The sequence below is a fragment of the Rhea pennata genome, chromosome 3 (genome assembly GCF_028389875.1).
Source record: "Rhea pennata isolate bPtePen1 chromosome 3, bPtePen1.pri, whole genome shotgun sequence".
Taxonomy (NCBI): domain Eukaryota; kingdom Metazoa; phylum Chordata; class Aves; order Rheiformes; family Rheidae; genus Rhea; species Rhea pennata.
This window is the reverse complement of record NC_084665.1, coordinates 100,870,330-100,891,912: the sequence shown is the minus strand read 5'-3', so window position 1 is coordinate 100,891,912 and position 21,583 is coordinate 100,870,330. Positions and strand designations below refer to the sequence as shown.

Here is a 21,583-nt window from a genome sequence, read left to right as displayed (position 1 = left end):
TCTTCCTTACTAAGAAACCTTGAGATGGTTTCAATCTTAACATTAACAACATGACACTGTGCTAAAAAATGGTTTTCTAGCTTTCCAGTTTTCTAGCTTTCCAGTTTTCTAGCTACAAGATTCTAGATAAACTAGATAAATTTGAATGGATTCTAGCTTACAGGATAAGCTGGAACACTTAACATTATTATTAGTTCCTCAAGGGTGTGTACCAGGTAGCCTAATATTTTTATAGATATGTGTTCTTTGTAGTATCACTGGAAAGGGAGCTTCAAAAGACTTGCCTATAAAGGGTGTTTTCTAGAGGAGAAGCAAAGATTTACGTAAAATGCTTTCTTTTTAGAATGTACTAGTGATATCATATGTTTGCATAATTCTTTAATTTAAATATGCTGAGCTTCAGTTGCAGTTTATCAAACATTAATCTAAAAATGTAGACACTTCAGAGAATAAATATAACACATACCAACCATCACAGAAGCAAACACTTAATGCGTAACTACAGATATTTTGTATGCACAGTCTGTGATGAATAAGTGGTAATGAGAAAGTAGAAACTGCTCATTAGCCCATTAGTAGCTCTTTAGTAGCTAAAAAAAGACATACAGCTTCTCTGATGACAACTATTGCAGAAAATAACTACAGATTCAGGGGATTTCTCTGCTGGCTAGCTGCCAATAACTTTTATGCATATAACTTCCCATCATTATGGTTTAGAACTATTGCTGATTCCAGATAATGATGTCAATTTTTTTGCACATTTTATAAACGAGATAAAAATTACCACAGTTTGTAATCTCTACCCATTGAAACTAGTTTTCCAGAAGAGGAAATTCTGATAGTTTCATTTAAAATTGGTTTAAATAGGAAAGAATCGAGCCTCAGGTATCCACCAGGAAACTTTTTTTTCTCCAACCAGTGAAGATTACCTTCAGTTTTTAATTTTGGAGGGTCTCCTAAAATGCCTAAATTTTTCAAAGAAGACCTACCAGAATATAGATTTCTTATCTGAGATAGGTCTCAGATAGTGCCTATGGCTTCTCAGGTTGAAAGAAGGGAGGATTACATCCTTTGTCCTGCTCATGGGCCTGGAAAAAATTCTCAGACTAATTTTACTGTTTCTTTTTACGATCTATATTGTATGGGAAGCAGCCATGCCCATTTCTAATCCTGGCTGCCAAATATGCCTATCCATCCCAATCAGCTTTAAAGTAGTCCTCTCCTTAGGGAAAGCTAAAGCAGGTAACTAAAGATTAACAGAGGAAATGGTCAAATGGAAAATGGTTTCTTCCACTTTCAGATAAAAAAAAAAAAAAAAAAAAAAAAAAAAAAAAAGAGCCCTTTTAAAGCCTGACAGTATTACTATAGCATGCAGAGATTTCCAAACTGTTGGCAACTAGGTAGTGGTAAATAACATCTACACTAAAATACACTGTACAGATATACAAGCTAAGATGGATTTTGCACAGACCTATCTCATGAGCTTTTAGTATAAAGACTTCTGAGCTCCCTATTTCTGAGGCTGGCAATTAAATACAGCAAAAAGAGATATTCACTAAGTCTCTTCCTCACCACCATAAATCTACAAAATTCTGTCAAATACCTAAAGGCTGGCATTACAAATCCAAAGGAGAAATCTGAATGTCAAAATTTCTTTAGGAAAATCTAACCTAATATGTTATTTCACCAACAGAATGTATTTCTGGTTTTAGCCCTAACCCTGTAGCTTGCCATCGTTATAAAATAATACTATATATTGTCATGCAAAAAGTGTATTTTTCTTCATCCATTCTTCATAATCGACATAAGATATTTTTCAGCATCAAGACTTGCAGAAGACTTCAGCCAGTTAAGTTCCAGTTTATATTGCCACCTAGTAAAATATCGAAACAGAAAAATGATTAGAGCCTGCCATTTGTACCGATCCTCATTCAGTTGCTTTAGCTATCTTTCTGCTAAGCCCTCTCTTAGGGCTTTTTCGTATGGTTTCTCTTCTAGCACTCTCACACGCATGCCTTCACTAAATGTGATTGCAACTATCCACTCTCTCTGCATTAGTAGCGCAGTTCCTCTTTCTTGATCTGTACACTGGTTAAGGCGCTAGGCACGCTGCTGCGAAGAGCTGCTCACGCCAGTGTTTGCAGGTGCCAAAAGGTAGGCGTAAACGGTACTCCCAGACAAGGAGAGGACTGAGCAATTGGCCTCAGGTGTATTTAATGAAGTTACGGTACTTTTTTTTATCAATGCCATCTATAAGAAACATTACCAACAGGTAATAAGTTGAAATGTCAGAACTGTTGATTTTTGGAAACTGTAACACTATTTGTACTTGAAAATGGTGCTTCGATGTATATTCCCCATCCTTTAAGCATTAAAGTGAAATGCCAGACACCTTTATGTCTTTTCCCATTCCTGTTCTTTCACATATAAAATGTGCAAACAAAATATAGGGACCTTTTGTTCATTTTATTCCTGAAATCACTGTTGACTTATTTTCTAGAATGAAATTTTAAAATTACTTTTCCAGTAATAAAGAATCACTGATTAGGAGATTGTGAATAGTCTGTAATTCTGTGAGTTGAAGTGATACTTTTACAGCCAAGCCTTTATGAGTTCATATCATTGCTAATAGAAAGGAATCAAATATTTTTTCGTCCTTTCGTTGCTTCCTCTTCCTTATTAAGTAACTGGAAATAATTCTGTTTCTTCTATCTGTTGCTTTATTTTTGCTCTCTTTCTCTGCTAAAAATAGAATTTCTTTTCCAGTCTAGATGTCAGGCTGTTCGTATATTAAATAGCGCTTTGGGCCAAAAGTCGTTCCTTGTAGGCCAGCTTGTACTTACATGGCATTTTATTTCACCCACTCCTGCATACAGCTGTCACTGAGGCAGAATGTAGAAAACAAATCACAGACTACTGTTAGAGGTTTCAGACAGGGGATGACGAATATTAGTTTGGAAGCAAAAGGAAACCATGGCTAGGACAAGAATTCATGTTCTACAAGCCCTGCCTCGATACACCTTCTTCTTTCTCCTTCACTCCCACTGTGGCAGCATACTCTCCTCTGGCAGTTGCATGCCACCATGGGGCAGATCTTACAGAGGCTGAGCAGTCGCAGAGCCGTGCAGTAGCTGGAAATTTGTGTCTTTGATTTCCCATGCCTCCTCCAGCACAACCCCACACTAGAAGGCCACCTGCCTCACAGCACGAGCCCATGCACAGCTTGTCACACGGCGCGGTGCTGAGGTATGACTGCATCCTGCGACGGGGTCTGGGGAGGGAGAGCAGCAAGCAAAGCATGAGGCACTCCTCTCAGTGAATGTTATGGCTGCACTAGCCCCTACAGACTATAACTAGCAATCTGATGATTAAATTAAATCAGGATAATAATGCTTGAATTTCTAATCCTGCAAAAACACCACACACATCTTAGCAGCTATATTCCAGTTTTACAGTTATCTGTATAATGCTGTCTAGCTATGACTCGTTCTCTGAGATAAACAGGAAGAAGCATCAACAGAAGCATCAACAGAAGCATCAACACCATCTTCTGCAGCAGCTGAGATTTTTCTCATTGAGCTACCATCCAAATTCCTGGCAGATGTAACAGATCTCACTTGACTCATGAACACAAGTGTGACAAGCTGAGATGCTGTAACTACAGATCATTGCATTCTCCATAAAAGTCCTGCTAACTCATTCCAGAATTCTGCTAATTTGGGATGCCCACGAACCCATGCTGGAGGAAGGTTAGACCCTTGCTAGTGGCTGTCAACTGGACCGTGTCCAGTGCAACACGTCTTGACTCATTGCCTAGCACATTTTCCTCCTGCAGCTTCTTTCTTTTCCTCACTCAATCTTCAGGAGCCATTTCACTTTTTGCCTCTCAAAGCCATTTTATCTGAAGGACGGGATAAATTCATTATGCTTCAACTGCCTCCAAGCTCCTGTGCCTCTTGCCTTTGTTCACACCTCTTCTATGCCATCCAAATTTTCACAATAAGGCACCTATCAAGCCTCATTCATTTAAGTTCTCCCATGGTAACCTAGACACATAGCCCTACCCGCTCCAGAGAAAGGAGTAAGATGATATTAACTTAGACTTAGGAAGGGAATTTGGATGGGTTCAATAAGTGCCAAAGACATAGCTTCCAAGTTCTTCTAGGTCAAAATAAACAGCAGACTTCAAGCCACCGCTGAAATGCTTTAACACTACAGTAAGAGATGCTCCATGGCAGTGTAGTGGTAGAAGTAGAAAGATCCTTCAAGTACAGGAGGAGCAGACTGTTACAACCTCCTTGCAGCACACAACTGTTTCAGCTTGCTTGGTAGGTGACTTGTCAAGTATTTTTGATGAGAGAGTAGTGATTGTTTCATAGTACATAATCATGCAAATTTCTGAAAGTAATGATGTATTCCACAGAAAAATTAGAAAGCTTAGTACCTACTCTGAGAGTATTAACAATATACTTGCCAGTTGCTCTTCCGTTATGAATTTTCTAGTTGTCTGTCCAAAGAGTACATGTTCAAGATCAATAAGCAGAAATCAATCGATTCTGCTATTTTAATTTGTACTTATTAATTCACAAAAATCAAAAAATTCAAACAAAACATACATATTTGCCCACATCGTGCATGCGCTTGCTTGTAAAAAATTCTTTAGTGCCTGTTAACTTTAGGGTCTTTCTCAGGTCACATCTGGAATCTTAATATAAACATAGGGGAAATTACCTCTAAGATTATCTCTAGAACAATTTTTAGCATTTAATAGAAAAAAAGGAATTCTGCACTCGTTGATTAAACTTACTTTAAACCTTTCTGGGTTTTGTGATTAAATTTTGACCCCAGCTTTATCAGCCTGATTAGCTAGATGCTTTTGATGCATCTGTGCTACTGCACTCTAACACTAGCCTTCTTTATTTCTATCTCCTCAGTAAATGTGTCCACTTTGAAAATAAATTCTCTTTTACACTATTTGTATACAAAGAACTCTCTGGTCTACCTGTTCTATTCGCATTTATTCCTTTTCCCCGTGTAGGTATTTTTTTGCTGTTCAGTCAGAAAGAAGGACATATTTTTCATTTGTTCAAAAACGTAATCATCCATGATACTGTAGAAATGGTTTCAACTCAACTTGTGCCCGAATGGATTTAAACTTTCAGTTTTCCCTTTCGTGCTAATTCTCCTGACAGTCAGACCAACAACTGCTGTTGCAAAAGGAATGGATGACAAAGATACTTACTCTTTCTTGTTAAAATTGTTCTACTTGATGTGAACTGATTACAAATTCATTGTGTCAGATAAAGAGATGTATAAGCATAATTTTGTTTATCATTGGTGAGGGACTCCTCTAGATAGAAGCGGTGCCTGAGTTTAATCTTTACCTCAAATAAAATAAAACATTTTATATTGAAATTCTTTTCTGCCTAGCCTTTATGCCAAGCAGGTTTTGAATTCTATTAGCATAGATGGTGTAGGGTCCCTTCCCTGTGGTCCATCCCTCTTTCAATCCAAGAGAGTTACACTGTGACTTCAGCTGCACCAGTGGAACCCATGATATCTACAGGATTTCATGTACTTATGATGACGCTAACAACTACACCCCAAGCCAAACGGCTCAGGGTATTTAATGGTTACATTATACAAAAGGATCAAGGGCATTTCTATTCTAACTCCATAAGCACAGGTCTGCAAGCAATAAAGGAAGGACAAAAGTCACTCTGTGTTTAGCCTCACTTGGACATATATGGTCTACAAATGCTTTCCTGACTAGGAACAGGAAATTTAAACCAATCATAAGAATACAGGGGGAAACTGATCACAGCTGTAAAAATGTAAGCCTACTCATATGACTTGAACCAAAATCAACCTCTGAAATCTACATTTTTCTCCACGGATAACTGAAATCTGAATATGATTCTGATTTGCTTATAGCGAATCAATGGTATTAAGCGATTGTCATGTTTTCTTGAAATCCCATAGGAATCTCCCAGTGTGTAGAAACTTATCAACATTGAGGAATATTATGACAAGTGTCACAATAACTTTTGCATTTTCTTAGTGGCCCAATGTCTTTAGGCAAGGCATTTTGAGAATTTCAGTATTCGTTTAAAATATATATTTCTATCTCACATTTTCAAGGAAGCCTTGAAAGCAAGCCAACACAATAAGGTAAAGGTTTCCTTGAGAGTTTGGCTGGTTGGAGGCAGGGTTTGTTTTGTGTTTTGCTTCTTTTGTAAAACCATGTACTATCTAGACCAGCCTTAATTAGTAAACTGAGGTTTGTGTGTTGTATGTGAAATCACTTATGACTTTATTTTATGGTGTTACAGTTCAGATGCAGTTGTGTGCAGCATTGTCACTGATATTAATGGGTTTGCCTCATTGATTTCAATGGCTCAGTCAACACTCTTTAGTCCACTCTGATCTGCACTCCGGCCTATGCAATGCAGACCTGACCACTTACTGCACTATTACATTAGTTCCTTTGCTACCCCCACAACTGAGTTTTCTTCCAAATGAAACAGGGTCAAATGGGAGATGACATACACCTACTTCTGGTCCTAACATGAAGTTAGGGCACTACCAGGAGCATACCCAGCAACCAGGACTGAGTGGTCCTCAGAGCATCCCCATCCCATGGTTAGTTTCAGCCAAAAGAGAACTGTATTAGCTTTATAAAGGTTAGATATGGAAGGTAAATTATAAACCATCTTACAATGCATATTAGTAGGGTTAACGAAGGATAAAATAAAAGGGCTGTAGCTGTCTTAAGCCCTTTTTTTCATCTAATGACTTATAGGTGATACTGCACCCCTTTTATCTGCTAGTTGTATAATGATTGAATTTTTGGTTCACAGAAATCCTGTCCCCCGGGATCCAAATATTGCGCTTTTATATCTTCCTTCATGTTTCTTTATAGAGAGAGACTCTCAAAAGACCTAAAGAACTTAGTAAGTAATACTGAACATTTAATATAATTCATATAAAGAGGATTTTTACCACATGAAACAATGTTTGCTCCTGTGCTGGTAAAATTGCTTATGTTCTTAGATACAGGGATAGACAGAAACCTTTACATTTTCAAGGTTGAGCTCAGGGAATTAACTGTATGTTTTCAATAGCTTTATCGAAAGTTCTGTGACTAGAATATTATTCAGCTCTGTAAATTCATCACACATGAGCCTGGGGAAAGAAAGAGCTAGGGGATCTGTGAAAAGAAGATGTAGTTTTCTAGTTAATTAAAATATTCATCTATAGTCATAATGTTTATCTTTTTTTATTCATAGCTGTGATTGGCATTGTTTTTAATCTGGGAAATTTACAGTAATTTTAGAAACAAGTTCCAAAAAACACTCTAAGTGACATAGACATTCAGCTTCATCCCAATTACTATGTTTGATTGAACTTGTTTGATTACACTGGAAAAGGTGAATATACGACCTATTTATACCAACTGAATAACACAGGCACTACATCTTGTGAAGTGCCGTAGCAAACAGTTCAGTTTAAATCAGAACCGTAGTTCCTATACTAATCATCCAAAAATGACTTAAGAAATAGAGCATCTGGAAGTAAGTCTCACTAGTGTTTTTCTTCACGGTAAGTATACAATCTCTTCTTGTCTTTATACAACTTTAAAATCCATTTTTCTCTTGTGGAAATGATTCTTTAAAACACATTTCTGACTGTGCTTGGTCAGAGCTGAGACTGAGTACCTGAAGTTACACCGGGGTAGAAAGCACAATACATACTCTAGTCTTAGTAGATTCCATAGGTGCAAATGGTAGCAGCACTGAGTCAGCTCAGAGGTGTACACTAGTGACTAGGCCTGGTCAGGGCAGACTTCCATCAGGGAAAGCAGAAAGAAAGCAGATAAGGAGAACACCAGAGAGGTCATACTCCATGAGGCCTCCTGTGAGTTATTTTCCATATCTCTTCAGTGCATCTACTAAATTCTGCTATCTTTACTCCAGCAGCATTTGTAAAGGCTCTCAGATCATTGGTGATTCCCACTGAAGCTAGTAGAGCTGCAAGCAGATAAATCTAAGATATTTTGACTCAAAACATTTTCTGTATTTTATGTTTTAAAACTTTGAAATAGTTCAAATATACCTATGAAAAAAGACCAGCACACATGTGAATCCTGAAGGAATGAGGCATTTTCAAACACTTCACGAAAATCTGAAGTCAAAAAGTCCTCCAGACAATTATGCAGAAGGGACATCAGAAAAGAATACTAAATAGCGAACCTTTCAATCTCAGCTCGTAAATTAACAGCAAATATACAGAAAACAGTGGTTATGTTCTCTACTTACGTTAGGTGGCACCATCCTCATAGATTTATGGTTTATGTCAAAAGGATCCGTACAACAGTAACTCTGAAATCGAATAGAAATACTTTCACACAAAAGGTACTTCATTTGCAGTTAATATGAATATCTTAAAGTAGTTAGACAATCAAAAGTACTTAGTTTCATTGTAAAAGAAATCTCCATTGGTGAAGAAATGTGGCAAGGAATAACTATCAGGAAAGCAGCAATGCCATGTGGCTTACTAGAAAGCTTTGCTCTCTACTAGGCTTATTTTTAAACCTACATTGCACATCCCATCTCTAAACAGGTTTCTGTTCACAGAAAAATAGAAGTCAAAATTCATTTTTGATTCATCTTATTTAGCTGCATTACAATAATTTGCTGGGACTCTTGCATTCTTCAGTTACTAGTTGAAAATTTTCTCAAAAAAGTGACTGAGATAGACAATTCAGTTTTGGAACATTTGTGAAGATTTCACAGTTTTTCACACTGTGTTCAAATGAATTAAAACTTTTACAACACTTGTAGAAAAGGAATGAACAAGGGAGTAAGTGGCAGCAGCAGCAGCAGACTGCAGATTCAATTCAGATCAGCCTTTTCTTCTCAGATTATCTGCGTGTCAGGCAAAACATAGACTTAGACATGGGTATCCAGCATCTCTAGGTAGTATCTAAAAACAATGACAAGAACTTAAGGTTCCTTGCCTCTGAAGAAGACTTTGCATACATCCATCCATTTCTGCAAAATATTTTCACTCTGATGAAATACCATATTTTGGCAACAGTGTCCAACTGGCTATAGTCCTAAATATTTTTATGCCAATAGTGAGCAATCACAGTTGAAAATCTTAGAAAGAATTTCTTACAAGACTCATGACACTTGCTCTTCTGGTTCCAGGGAGAACTGCACTTGGACCTTCTGCGTTTAGTCTTACCAGACTAGAAAAACAAATACTGTCAAATAGATAGGAATGTATTGATGGGACCTGTCTAAATATTTCAGTAACTTGGAAAAGATGCGGCTTTCTATTTCATTGTTCTATCCCTAGTTTAATACTCTAGGAGGTCAAACAATTAGGCAAGGCAACCTCTCTTTCACAGCCTAAGGAATTAGGGTCAGATTTATAAAGGCAAATAGATACTGTATGAAATTTTTACCTACGTGCCTGGCTTCTTTGGCTGGTGATTCTATCACATCACATTTCCGCTCAGTGCAAGCTCATGCCATTTATCAGTACTCACAGTGAAAGTTTACCCAAACAGTCTATGAGTTAGATGGGAGATAGACATCAAAGTCTTTTGAAAGTCATCAGAGGACTCAATATATAACTTTAGATAGCAGGTCGGAAATATCCTCCTAATCCTACTAAAACTGACATCGGTGAGGGATTTTTAGTAAATTTAATGATTTGACTGAGCAATGTTGAATGATGTTCTTCTGGACATAACTCTGGTTATGTCCAGATGAAAGGTTATATTCATCTGCAATTATGATTGACTGTCTATGATTTAGTGTGGGTAAAAATATGATAGGGATGTTGTGAATAGCACCAAAACAAACTTGGGCTCCTCAGCATTAAGACTAAACTTAAAAGAAAACCAAGCATGTTAAGGTACAAAAGGCCCTAAACACACAGTCTTAATTATGCCTTGAGATGACATCATGCAATAGCCATGCAGTTATTACTCAAATCATAGTATTGCAGTCTCAGATAAGACAGAACTGATTACCAAAGACTCTTACTTTCTGTTTTCTTGCTAATATTACTGCTTCAGAGGTGAATTAAGAATGACTAATCTATTTACTAGAAAACACCTCTCAAATAACAGCAAAAATGTTAGAAAATACTGCAAAGGAACCAAGTATAATCTTTCTATTGCTCTCAAGGAAACTGCATTGATATCAGTGTTAAAGATTTCAAGGAACTGCAGCAAAATCTTGCTGAAAATACTTTTTGACGTAAAAATTACAAGATCAATCTATAGTATCTTTTTCAGAGTTCCTGGTGTTTACAGGAAGATATAAAGAGACTTTCAGCATCTAATAAGTCAACTGGAGAATAGAAATATGTAAGTGCCTAATATACAGCATTTATAAAAGTTACAAGTGCGATGCTAATCTGAGTATGTTTACAATAGACTGGAACACAGTGTCCCCAGAAAGCAATTTTGCTCCCATATACCTCTGTCTCTCATATACTTGATCTGGATGATAGAACTGCTTACACCTGAAGGAATGAGGAGAGAATCAGATGCTTTTTTGTTATTCTGCTGTATATGTGACTGAAAAGGGACTAGGGTGTAAAAAACAAGCATATCAGTTAAAGTAGTTAACATGTATAGCAGCACATGCTGCAACAGAGAATATAGTGAATTTTATCATCATCTTGCTGCTACTTTGCATTTACTTGAATCAGGTAATATCAGCAGATCCAACAACTGTCATTTATCATCTGTTCTCCTTGAAGAAAACACCGTTGAGGTCAAACCATTGAAATATATACTTATTATCTATATTAGGAGGCAAACTGGACAGAGTGAAGTTAAATGTGCTGCCTCTGATGCCTTGGAACATTCATACTTGTTCATTGAAACACTCCTGGGCCAAGGCTTCACAAAAAGATTAATATATTCTCTTCATTACACTTTTGACAGAGTCCATGAGGATGATTCATATCCTGATAGATTTCCAGACAATGATATGGAAACATTGAGCCCAACGTATGAATGGACTGAAGGTATACCCTGACATTGGCTTGGAATGTCCTTTACTATTGGCCCTCCCTTGCCCACAGTGGACTGTTACAAATCTTCTCTCCACCAGCAAGCGTGACATGGTTTTTAGTACCTGCCCACATGCCAGGCAACGGTTCTAACTAGCAATGCCTGTGCACAGTTTCCTGGCTTAGCACAGGCCAGAGACCATTTCTAATAGGTGACTCAGAGGTGCCAAGCTCATTTTGGAAGGGACGAGAGATCAGACATATGGACATGAGTCACGCTCTTCCAGTTAACCTCAGGGCACAAGAGCTGTTCTTGGCTTTACTTCTACACTAGTTTTCACTTAGGCTGACAGGCCAACGGGGGAAAAGGAGTTAGTGATAGTATGCCACACAGGAGGCTATGAACCGTGACCTCTGTGCTCTGTGCTATGAGTCTTTGACAGAATTCAGATGCCAGATCGTTGCCTGCAGCTCCAGCAAGCACTGTGAGCACAGTAACCTCTGTGCCATAGTTCACCACAGACCACGATTTAGCACATCTTGAGCCTCTATAAAATGTTTTAATCAAGCCAACAAAATTGGCACAGATTGGTAAATGTTGTGCAGACGGAATTTCTGACCCATGCCCCTCACTGCCTTTATAGACCGGTTCACAACTACCAATTTCTCGCTGTTGGTCAGTTACTTGTATCATAAGCAGGCTCCACCTTCCAGTATCCAGCACAGAAGTTAAAACTCCCACTCACAAATATCCCTGTCTACCCTCTAGCTGCCTTTAATAATGACTACCCCAGAGACAACTCCTTGCATCCTCAGTAAGTACCTTACTGTCCTTGTGAATAAGATCTCCTACTAAGGAGTCTCTCCTTACACTCCATATCTGCTTACATGTTTTAAGAAGCAGCATCAAAACCATATCTCTCTGCTGCTATTTCAATATAAATTAGAAGACAGATCTTTTGGGTTTTTTTTTGTTTTTTTTTCCAGTGACCCATACAGTAGGCTGATTGGACTGAACATAAAGTTAGGGTGCAAGGGGTAAGAGTCCAAGGTAAAAAATCATAACAAAAACAATGAAAAGGAATCTGACCTTATAATAATGAGAAAATAACTGTGTTGCTATCAGTCTATACCTGTCTCGAAACACAATTAGCATGAAGAGTGGAACAGGTCCTTAAGCACCTCATTAGTGTGATGAGTGTTAGCAGTTTGACCATTCCCTTCCTCTGAGATATGAGAGCAAGAGAAGAAATTTCTGCTCAACGGGGAGAACTGCTCCCAAAGCTAGACAAATCTGTTCTCATTAAAATCTCTCCTCCCATTCACAGAGGAGTGCCAAAGCCTGATACTCCTCTCTGCCTGCTGCCCTAGGATCTGCTGACCTAAGGAGCTGCGTATTGGAAGAGCTATTGAGAGTAAATATTGCCTCCTTATTGGTTATAGGAGGTAAGGAACAGAGCAAAATGAGTGTCTGTGACAGTCAGTCTCATAGTAGCAACTGGAGTAATAGTTGCTATTAAATAATTGCTAAAATAATTTTTATGACTTATTTGTTAGAAGTTAGATAACGATTTTCAAAGACATTACTCATGATCAAAATTGTTGATGGCTACCTGAGTGTGCTGGATTTATAACTATGAATTTTAAGTAGAAAACTCTTCATCCTAACCCATCCCTATGCTAACCAAATCTTCCACCTCTCCCAAGTGCTACATGCCACTATACAAATATCAGTAATTAGTAAAAATATATTTTCCTGATGCTTTTCATATTAAAGTAGTAGTTGGGCATTTTGTGTGGAACAATGCAAAAATATCATATAAAGCTCCAGCAGATAAACAGTGTAGGCAAAATGAAATTACATGCAGTGCATGTAAAACTTTGTTCCTGCAAGAAAGAGAAATTTTTTAGATATCTACTACAGAAGCTGAGGATCATTGCAACTTCACTATGCAAAAATGAATGTCCTCTGGCTTGCCTTTTCCGATGTAAACACAAAAAGAAGGAAGGCCTACCAAAACAAAATGCTATTCAAAATATACAAATCTCTCCTTGACAATAAGATACAAGAAGAATGAACTACATGCAAAAGATGATAGCATGCTGCCTGATGACTTGTTATTTATTTCAGTGCTGGGGCAATAAAATAATCTTTACTGAGCTATACAGAAGACAGAAACACACTGAGGATACAGAATGACCACTTTAAAAGTTTCAAAGTCAGGAAATCAGAAGTTTAATACACCCAAATTAAAGATTCTTACCCTTCCCACAATCGGGAATGACTTTCCAGGAAGTCCTTAGGCATCATTGTGCAACTTTGCCTTGTTCTTTTTCTTCCCCATGAGCCCTTCCTCACCAATCTCCTTTTCTACGATTCTTTCTTTTCTCATCCCAGTTGTATTCTATACTGGTTGCCCATCTATGTGATAGAAAGCCAGCACAGGGTTATAAGTGGTCTGGAACAAGACGAGTTTTCCTTAGTTCTCCCAAAGCCATCTGCTGAAGCATACTTATTCTATGAGGAAAGTGTACATATGCATCTGGTCAGTTAGCGGAGCTGTAAGAAGCCTAAGATAACAACTTTCTCACGCCTGTCCTGAATCTGTATTAATAGTAATTGCCATAATTATAAGTCTTTAACAAAATCTGGGGGGGTTTTCACAAGGCTGACAGAAGGCTTATTATCTACATGAGAGCCAGCTCCCTGCCAAACTTAAAATCTCTGCTTCAAAGCAGGGTGGTGCTGGAGCATTTCAAAGACAAGACCTCAAAGTATTAACATGAGCAATACTCCACATTGTTCCTAGTCTTGTTCATGGAAGGGGCTGAAATACTTGGTCGAAATATTACAGAATTCAGCCAGAGAACAGGCAGGATATGAAAGGTTTTGGCTTAAACTCAGTGTTACACAAAGGTATAAACAATTAAAAATAGTATTGTGTAATGGGAATGAAGCCTTTCTTCAGTGGTGCCTTCAGTAGCGCATAGTAAGCAGTGCTGCTAGCACCATGGGTTGCAGACATACAGGCTTCTGAGCCTGCCTTTTTATTTTCCATTATTGCAGAAGGGGAAAGGATCTTTTAATGCAGATACCAAAAGAATTTAAAAGATCACTAATGACCCATACTGTATAACATTCATTCACCCTTAAGCTAGCATTCAGTTTTAATTAGGGGCTCAAGAAACAACCAGGAGACAAACATCATCCCAGCATTTTCTAGCATTGCCCTCGTATCCCTAGCATTATCCTCTAGCACATCTCCAGTTCAGACCACAGTCCCCTCAACCTGTGAGAGACAAGGAGACATATGGAGAACGAGAAGCCTGCCAGTCCTTATGCACCGGTTGATGTTACACGCTGTATGTGCCACTACAACTCAGCAATAACAAACCTGCCATTTCCTACGGCTCCAGGCATTTGACATCAGAATGACTCAGCATCCATGCGAAAACTCAAGGAGTCCTTTGCTCAGTTGTACTTGAGCATCTTTAGAGGAATTTAGCACCAATAATTTTAGTTTCCAAGGTCTTCTTTTGCTTATAACATTTTAGATATTGCAGTAACCTTCCTGTGATTGCTTCAGCAATGAGGTACTACCACATAGGGCTTGGCTGTGACCCCACAACTCTGTCACAGAACAGTATTGCACCTCCTTTTCTGAGAATTTCTTATCATATCACTGTTTCAACCAAATCTTTGATATTTGGGGATGAAGGAAGCAGGAACAAATAAATTGTGCCTGCATTTCACTATATTTTGTTCATCTTCTGTTGAGATATAAGCCTTTAAGAATCACCTTTTTTCTTCTCTCAGTTTTACTTCTTAGAAATTTTTGACAGCCCACTAAACTAACTAAACACACAAATACTTCTGGTGAAAAGGAGCTGAGCTGCATCCTACAAACTTGGGCATTTTTCGTGCCCAAGAATGAAAAGCAAATCGTACTTCGCCCTGCAAACAGCCTGCATTTAGCACCTAAACAACCCCATGCTTCCTAGCATAACCACAGAGTGAGCTGGAAGACCTCCAGCTCAAAGTGAGGAGTGAGATAGAAAACACATGCTAGAACAAGCAAGATCCCTTCACCCATGCCTTGAAAGGAGGCTACTCATGCTCAAGAAATGCTGTGTATAGCACAAATTCACTCATCAGAGGAATTAGTGTATTTGCTGCCCTTTCTACTTCCCAAGGGCATCTAGGCTCTGGCACATAGACCTACATTCCCAGAAAGAATAACAGATTCCTATTGTCCAAATGTCAGTTCTTGAGTTTTAATATCTGTCATATGGTGACAATCATTCAGGCTTCAAATGTCATAATGAAGATTCTTAGTGTCCTGTAATGGAAGTTGTTTCAGCCATCTTTTTAAACAAACAGCTTAGGAATTAAATATAAAATAAATATGAAAAAAGAATATTAAACAGTTTGCAAGTTCTTTGCTTTCATCTACTTTTCCTGATGCTGCCGCTCCCAAGAAAGTTCTGCTTGTTTTCTTAGCAAAATAGATATAGGCCAGCTTCAGTCCAGATGCTGAAAAGTCACTAGCAGGACACCCTGCTCAAGTTAAAAAACACAAATGAGTGCTTCAATATTAACTGCCTTAGCACAGCCATGTAGCTGTGGGACCACAGCTCGTGTGTCCATCTGGCGGGGAATGCAGGCTCAAGAACTTAGGTCGGACACTGGGAGCCAGGAAACATCAGATAAATCATTTCTTAGCAACCTTAATTCTGTTTCCTTTTACAATTACATTTCAGTAGAGTCTTTAATTATGTAATCACATCCTATTCTGCCCCTTATATCTCCACTTACAATTTATACAGAGAAAGGATTATCGTGACAGCTGAATTAAGATTTCAGAGGCAAATGTGGATGTAGTGATCCCAGCCTTTCAAGTGCTTGACCCTGCATCCTAAAAGATACTTACAACATCATTTTTTATATAAGAGTTTATGTGGGCTGGTAACATCAAAGTAAGGTGAATTTTAAATGCCTTTTACTGCAGTTTTGCAAGCAGCTAACTTAGATAAGTCTTTCCCTCTCATGCATCACATTGTATTGTGAAAAGTTTTGGTATTTGTTTGGTTTGTTTTTAGTAGAAGGTTGTTTCTACTAAACACTACCGAAAATGTGTTCACTTTCCTTGGCAGATGTTGCATTTTCAGTGAAAATAGCGAAGCCCTGAAAATCAGGAAAGAAAGTGAGATACAAGGAATTGATATCAATTCCTACAAGGCACCAGGGTAGCATTTCCACATTAAAAACATACAGTCTTAACCAAAAAAACTTGGGGTTGAAAGCTGATGAGGTCAGGCCTCAGACTTTCAGCATTCTTTTTTTTTTTTTTTTTTTTTTTTTTTTTTTTTTTCCATCAAAAAGCCAATATTTTATTTGAGGGAAGAAATTCAATCCTCCTCCCACTTCTTCCAAATGGTGCCCAGCACTGCTTGGAAAAGTTATTAGGCAATGGCAGGACAGCAGAGTACAAAGTTAACAAAATTATTCCCTCAATGTACTTCAACTTGCATTTGAATTTTAAGGGAAGAAACTGTTTCTACTTTTGTTTACTTAGCCTGTTTTGGCTACTCTGTTTATAGTTTTAATGAAATTTTAGGGGCATGATGAACCCCTCCCCCCAAGAACACTGAGTACTTTTGTCCCCGTTAGCCAAATGCTCCAAGGATTGAGAAAATAACATTATGTTTTCTTCTTGAAAATTTAAGAAGTTTTGATCTTTGCCCTATATATTTAATGTTAGTTGAAAACTATCTTTTCCAACACAAAACTGACCAGACATTAAAGCTTTCTGTACCATTCTAAAGAGGTTTATTCATTCTGTTTTAATCTATAGATAACTGATATGGTCTGGATCTCGGATTTGTTCTTTATTGAACTGAGTGACTCATCTGTCATGGTTACTTAGACTCTGGTTTCTCCATGTTCTTCGGTCTGTTTTTCAGAGTTACCTGGAGTTTGGGCTAGGCTGTCTTCAGGCAGATGTTCTTCATTTTGACTCCCCTTTTCAGTCTCATAACTAAGCCTGAAGTGAGAACATAAGGCAAACTAAATACCCCAGGAATGCCATGAAAAATGAAACTCTCTTAGAGGTCATTAACCTGTGAACCTATTTAATCAATCAAGGGGATTCCATGTTGCCATGGAACAAGGGAAATATTTGAGATTTACAAAGAAGTTTTATTATGGTACAACCTTTTGGCTGACGGACTTTTGTATTAAATTCTTTTGAGAATATTTAGGAAAACAGATTTTTACTGCATAGCCCTTAGACTTTATTATGGCTTGCACCAGACATCCTGTGCCTCAGGCTAATAAATAGTTGTGATATCAAAGTTTAGAAGGCAATACTGTGGATTCCTGTGGGAGGTCTCCTCTCCAAAAGCCTTTCATGCTACTGAAATGCCTTTATCCCCGTACGAATGGGAGTTTATCAGAATTAGCTCAACGCACAGCCTTTCCCTCTTTACTGCTGTATTAGTTATGGGACAAGGAACTCACAACACAGAAGAGGCATCTATAAATATTCTGTTCAAGAAATTATAATTACTAATTGTTTTCCTTATCTGAATCAGATCCACTACTGTTCACTGAATATGGCTCTTTCAGAGAACCACTGTGTTGTGTGCTAGCACTACTTTTTCATTCATTTAGTGCTTTTCATCTTCGAAGGGCAACAAAACATATATTAATCTACTATAACATTACAGCATAAATGAAGTGTTATTATTCTTTTCCTGAGAAATGTGCTGCTCCACCTTTTGCCACTGGATATCATAATGGTATATGTGACATTGCAGAAGACTATCATAAAAAAATACTATTTTCACACACATACTTATGATAATTTTCCACAGGAGATAAATGTGTTCCAGGAGTAGAACTTTAACACAACTGCTTCTAATAAAAATGTGGGAAAAACAGCACAGCAAAAAAAATTTACTGAACTTTTCTGCTTTCAGACTACTGCTGCTCTCTGAAGTCCTGATTTGGAGTCTTAATGCTGTGTGTAAATGAATCAAAGACGCAGGAGCCTGGATACTGCTTGCAGAAGATATTGAAGAAAATAGATTTTATTTTACTAAAATACTTTTTTTCAGATTTTGTTGCATTTAAGTTGGTGCACCGGTTGCAAAAGTGCAGCTAAAAAAAAAAAAAAAAAAAAAAAAAAAGTTAGAAATTAACTTTCTGCTGAGGATAAAACATATTGCCATTTTTAGTGAATTAAAAAAAAAAGTCTCCGTCTTTGGCAATTTTGTGCCTAGTGAAAATTCAGACACTAAATACTAATTTACAGAGGCATAATACTTTAATCAACAACTACTATCATGTTAGTCTTAGCTTTCTCATAATTAAAAGATAAGAATTTAATTTCTTTTTAATTTCCAAGTCCAGGCTTTTCTTTTTAATGACTACAGACTGACTACTGTCCAGATGTAAGGAGGAAGCACAGGCTATATTGTATGTTCATATTATGATGTTTCATATCATATGACGCAGGCATTATAATTACTATTTATTAACCTGAAATAAACTTCAAATAGTTATTGGCAGTGGAACTCCATAGGAAAAATGGATTAAATATTAGAACGCAATAATGTTATACAGTTTTCTTTACATTTCTCAGTACATACTTATACACTCTTGGAGATATTCAAAAGCCATCTGGATGCAATGCTGTGCAATGTGTTCTGCATGACCCTGCTTGAGCAGGGGGGTTGGACCAGATGATCTCTCAACCATTCTGTGATTCTGTAATATAAAGCACACGTCCATATTCTTTCTTTTTTCTTCACTATGACAGAATTTATATTTGAAGAAGAACTTCCATAAGACTTAGAAAATCTTTTAGACTTTTCAAATGATCTATCAAAAGCTTTCAAAATTTCATGTGTACAATCTAGTTGCAGAATCATCAAGGAGGAACTTCTAGTTAGTTCATCCTTCCCAAAAATGCTTCTTTGTGCCTGAAAAATTAAAATCCTTTCACTCCAAACCTGCTTATTCTTCACATACCGGGGCTCTGAAATTTACCTGCCTAACAATTCTGCCTATTGGTTTTGAAGCATATAAGATAGAAAGACTAGCGTGCTTCACAGAAAAAAAATAAATAAATAAAATAAAAAAGTACTTTTTAATGAAAAAAAAAGAAATATATTTAGTGCAATGTGAATGTAAAAAATTTGGATCACACTAAAATGTCTGATTCTGAATTGTTTTACTGTAATGTAAATTAAGCTTCTAGGCCTATCTGTGGCCAGTGTACCTTCTCTGTAAAGTATTTTCTGTAATCATGGTTTTGCAAAGGTAATCTGTCTACCATGTTTTCAATTTACAGTCAAGTCACCATGTAGTGCTTTCTGGCTAAGTTCAAGCCACTTTCCAGCAACCAGGTCTGACTGTACACGTTGACCTTATCCAAACTGAAGTTAAGATGAGACCTGGGAATGCAACACCTCCCCCCAGTTTCTGAGGGAAGGAAATCTGGGCACCTCAGCCAGAATGGTCACTATGAACTCCACTAGGGCCCCAACCTGGGCTGAAGTCCCTCCAGGGAACGCTCCCATCCGCTTGTCTAAACATAGCCAAAGCATATGCACATTTCTTTCTTTATCAGATCATGGGTTTTATCTGATGAGTTCGTCACTCTTCTCCTGTGTTCCTCTTCTGTTAGTTCATGTTCCTTTTGTGCAGGACTGGGACACTCAGGGCTAATATTTATTCACTTTGTGAAGACTTCATGGCAATCTCTGTACCTCTTCATTTTCATGCTGTTTCAGTGTCAGTCTTCACCGCCAGGACTTTCAGAGCCATGAGCTGGAGCTCACTGTATTTTTCCTATGGTAAATGCACAGCATCATCTCAGAATCCACTCAGCTTCAGACTGTCACTGTATCGCCTTGCACCAAAGACTGGAAATAAAATACAAAGTATACAATGTCCTTTCTCTTATGCCTTCAGACTCCAGCTCGCTGTATAGCTCAGTGAACTCCTAGATCCACATTCAAATAACAGCCACTCAGTTCCCCGGTAATGAACCCTGGACTCAACAGTCACCGAAAGCCAGAAGAAAATTTTAATCTGAGGTTGAGATCCAGAGATCAAGGATACCACAGCTGGACAGAGCTCACTTCCAGAGAACTTCTTACCATGTAGGTGGAGGAATAGAGAGAATGGTATTAAATTCAACTCCTTTCATTATTTTATCAAACTAATCATGAATTCCCTAATATGATGGGTGATTTGCATTCATGGCTGAAGTGCCATATATTTCAGGTCTGACTCATCACTGTTTAAGTTCTGAATTGTTCTGTCTGGCTTTGTTTTCAGTTTTGCTGCTAGTCTTTGCTTATCCACATTAATAGCTTTGTTCTGGCCTCATGTCTCCCTCCCCAATATCCTCCCAGCATCCACGTGCACAAGCTAATGCTTGCAGTCTGAGTCAGGGTGGAAGACTGCCTGCCTCGTCCACAACAGTGGAATACTCTCTCCTCTGAAAAAGCCAGTCACAGCTTTATCATTTCTTGCTGCTGAACTGTGTTATAGTTGATCCAAAAAAGCCTTGGAAGGTGCTTGAGAACTGGAGCTGCTGGCAAGGCAAATAAGTGGCAGTCACTCCCTGCCCCCACCAAGAATTCACATTCTGCAAAGGGGATTTTCCTCTTGTTTAAGGCTGAAAACATTCCTGAGAGGAACAGTTTGTCCTCAAGTTGGCATAATGTTGCACTAAACATTTGCCACTTACTGTTCTGCAAGCTGTTAAGCTTCCCGTGAAAGCAGTAAGATACCGTAGAATCACTCTTTTGTAAACGGAGACCTACATCGTTTTATTAAAGTACTGTGGCAATACTTATCTGGGAACAATACAAGGGGAAGCTGCATCAGTATGCAAGCTGCAAATGGGGCAAGGGGAACTATTATCCCAAATTAATGTAGAAAAACAAATTATATTCAACCTGGATGCCTTTGAAGAGGAATAACATTCTAAATAAAAAAAAATACAGCTCTCTAATGCTAAGCATAGGATATAAGATAAACAGAGAATTGGAGGAAGGGGTAATGTGGGAGTGGTCAGGACATGCGAAACAATGGGAAGTGAAGAGGAGAAGAAAAATGATGAAAAAGCTTTCAGTGAGCTCCAGGAAGAGACAGAAATAAAGGAGAAATGTGCTCAAGAAGATTCTGGACAACTGTTTCAAGTGAGCAAAATGTTCCTTCTTTTCTCACTGTATAGGGACACTAGAGCACCACTGGGCAACAAAGACCCCATGCTTGGCTACGGTCATTAGTATTTACTTTTTTGCGGGATTGTAGAGCTTATTTTCAGTCTTGAATCATAATCCTATTTGCTGTATGTATTACATGCCCCTATAGCTACCAATCTAATTGCCACACAAGAGTTAACAGGTATGCACAGATGAACATCATTCAGAGAAACCGGGTGGTCCTTTTCAGTCTAACGTCACCATAAAATGAGAAAGCATCATGAAACACTGTTGTTCGGTATGACAGGCATTGGCTAAAGAA

The 21,583-nt window shown here is 38.0% G+C and overlaps 1 protein-coding gene across 6 annotated transcripts in view; it reads right to left on the bottom strand.

The window, feature by feature from the left end:
* The window catches only part of LGSN (lengsin, lens protein with glutamine synthetase domain), an 85,534-nt gene that overhangs the window by 20,709 nt on the left and 43,242 nt on the right, over positions 1 to 21,583 (bottom strand). For 4 of the 6 annotated variants that reach the window (XM_062571092.1, XM_062571091.1, XM_062571093.1 and 1 more), the window contains 2 exons: positions 8,319 to 8,381; positions 1,751 to 1,873 (listed from right to left, as the gene is read on the bottom strand). The gene's annotated coding sequence lies outside the window, so the exon portion shown is untranslated. Of the gene's footprint in view, positions 1 to 1,434; positions 1,874 to 8,318; positions 8,382 to 18,160; positions 18,200 to 21,583 lie in introns of those variants that run through there. The other 2 variants (XR_009957770.1, XR_009957771.1) reach the window with 2 other exon arrangements.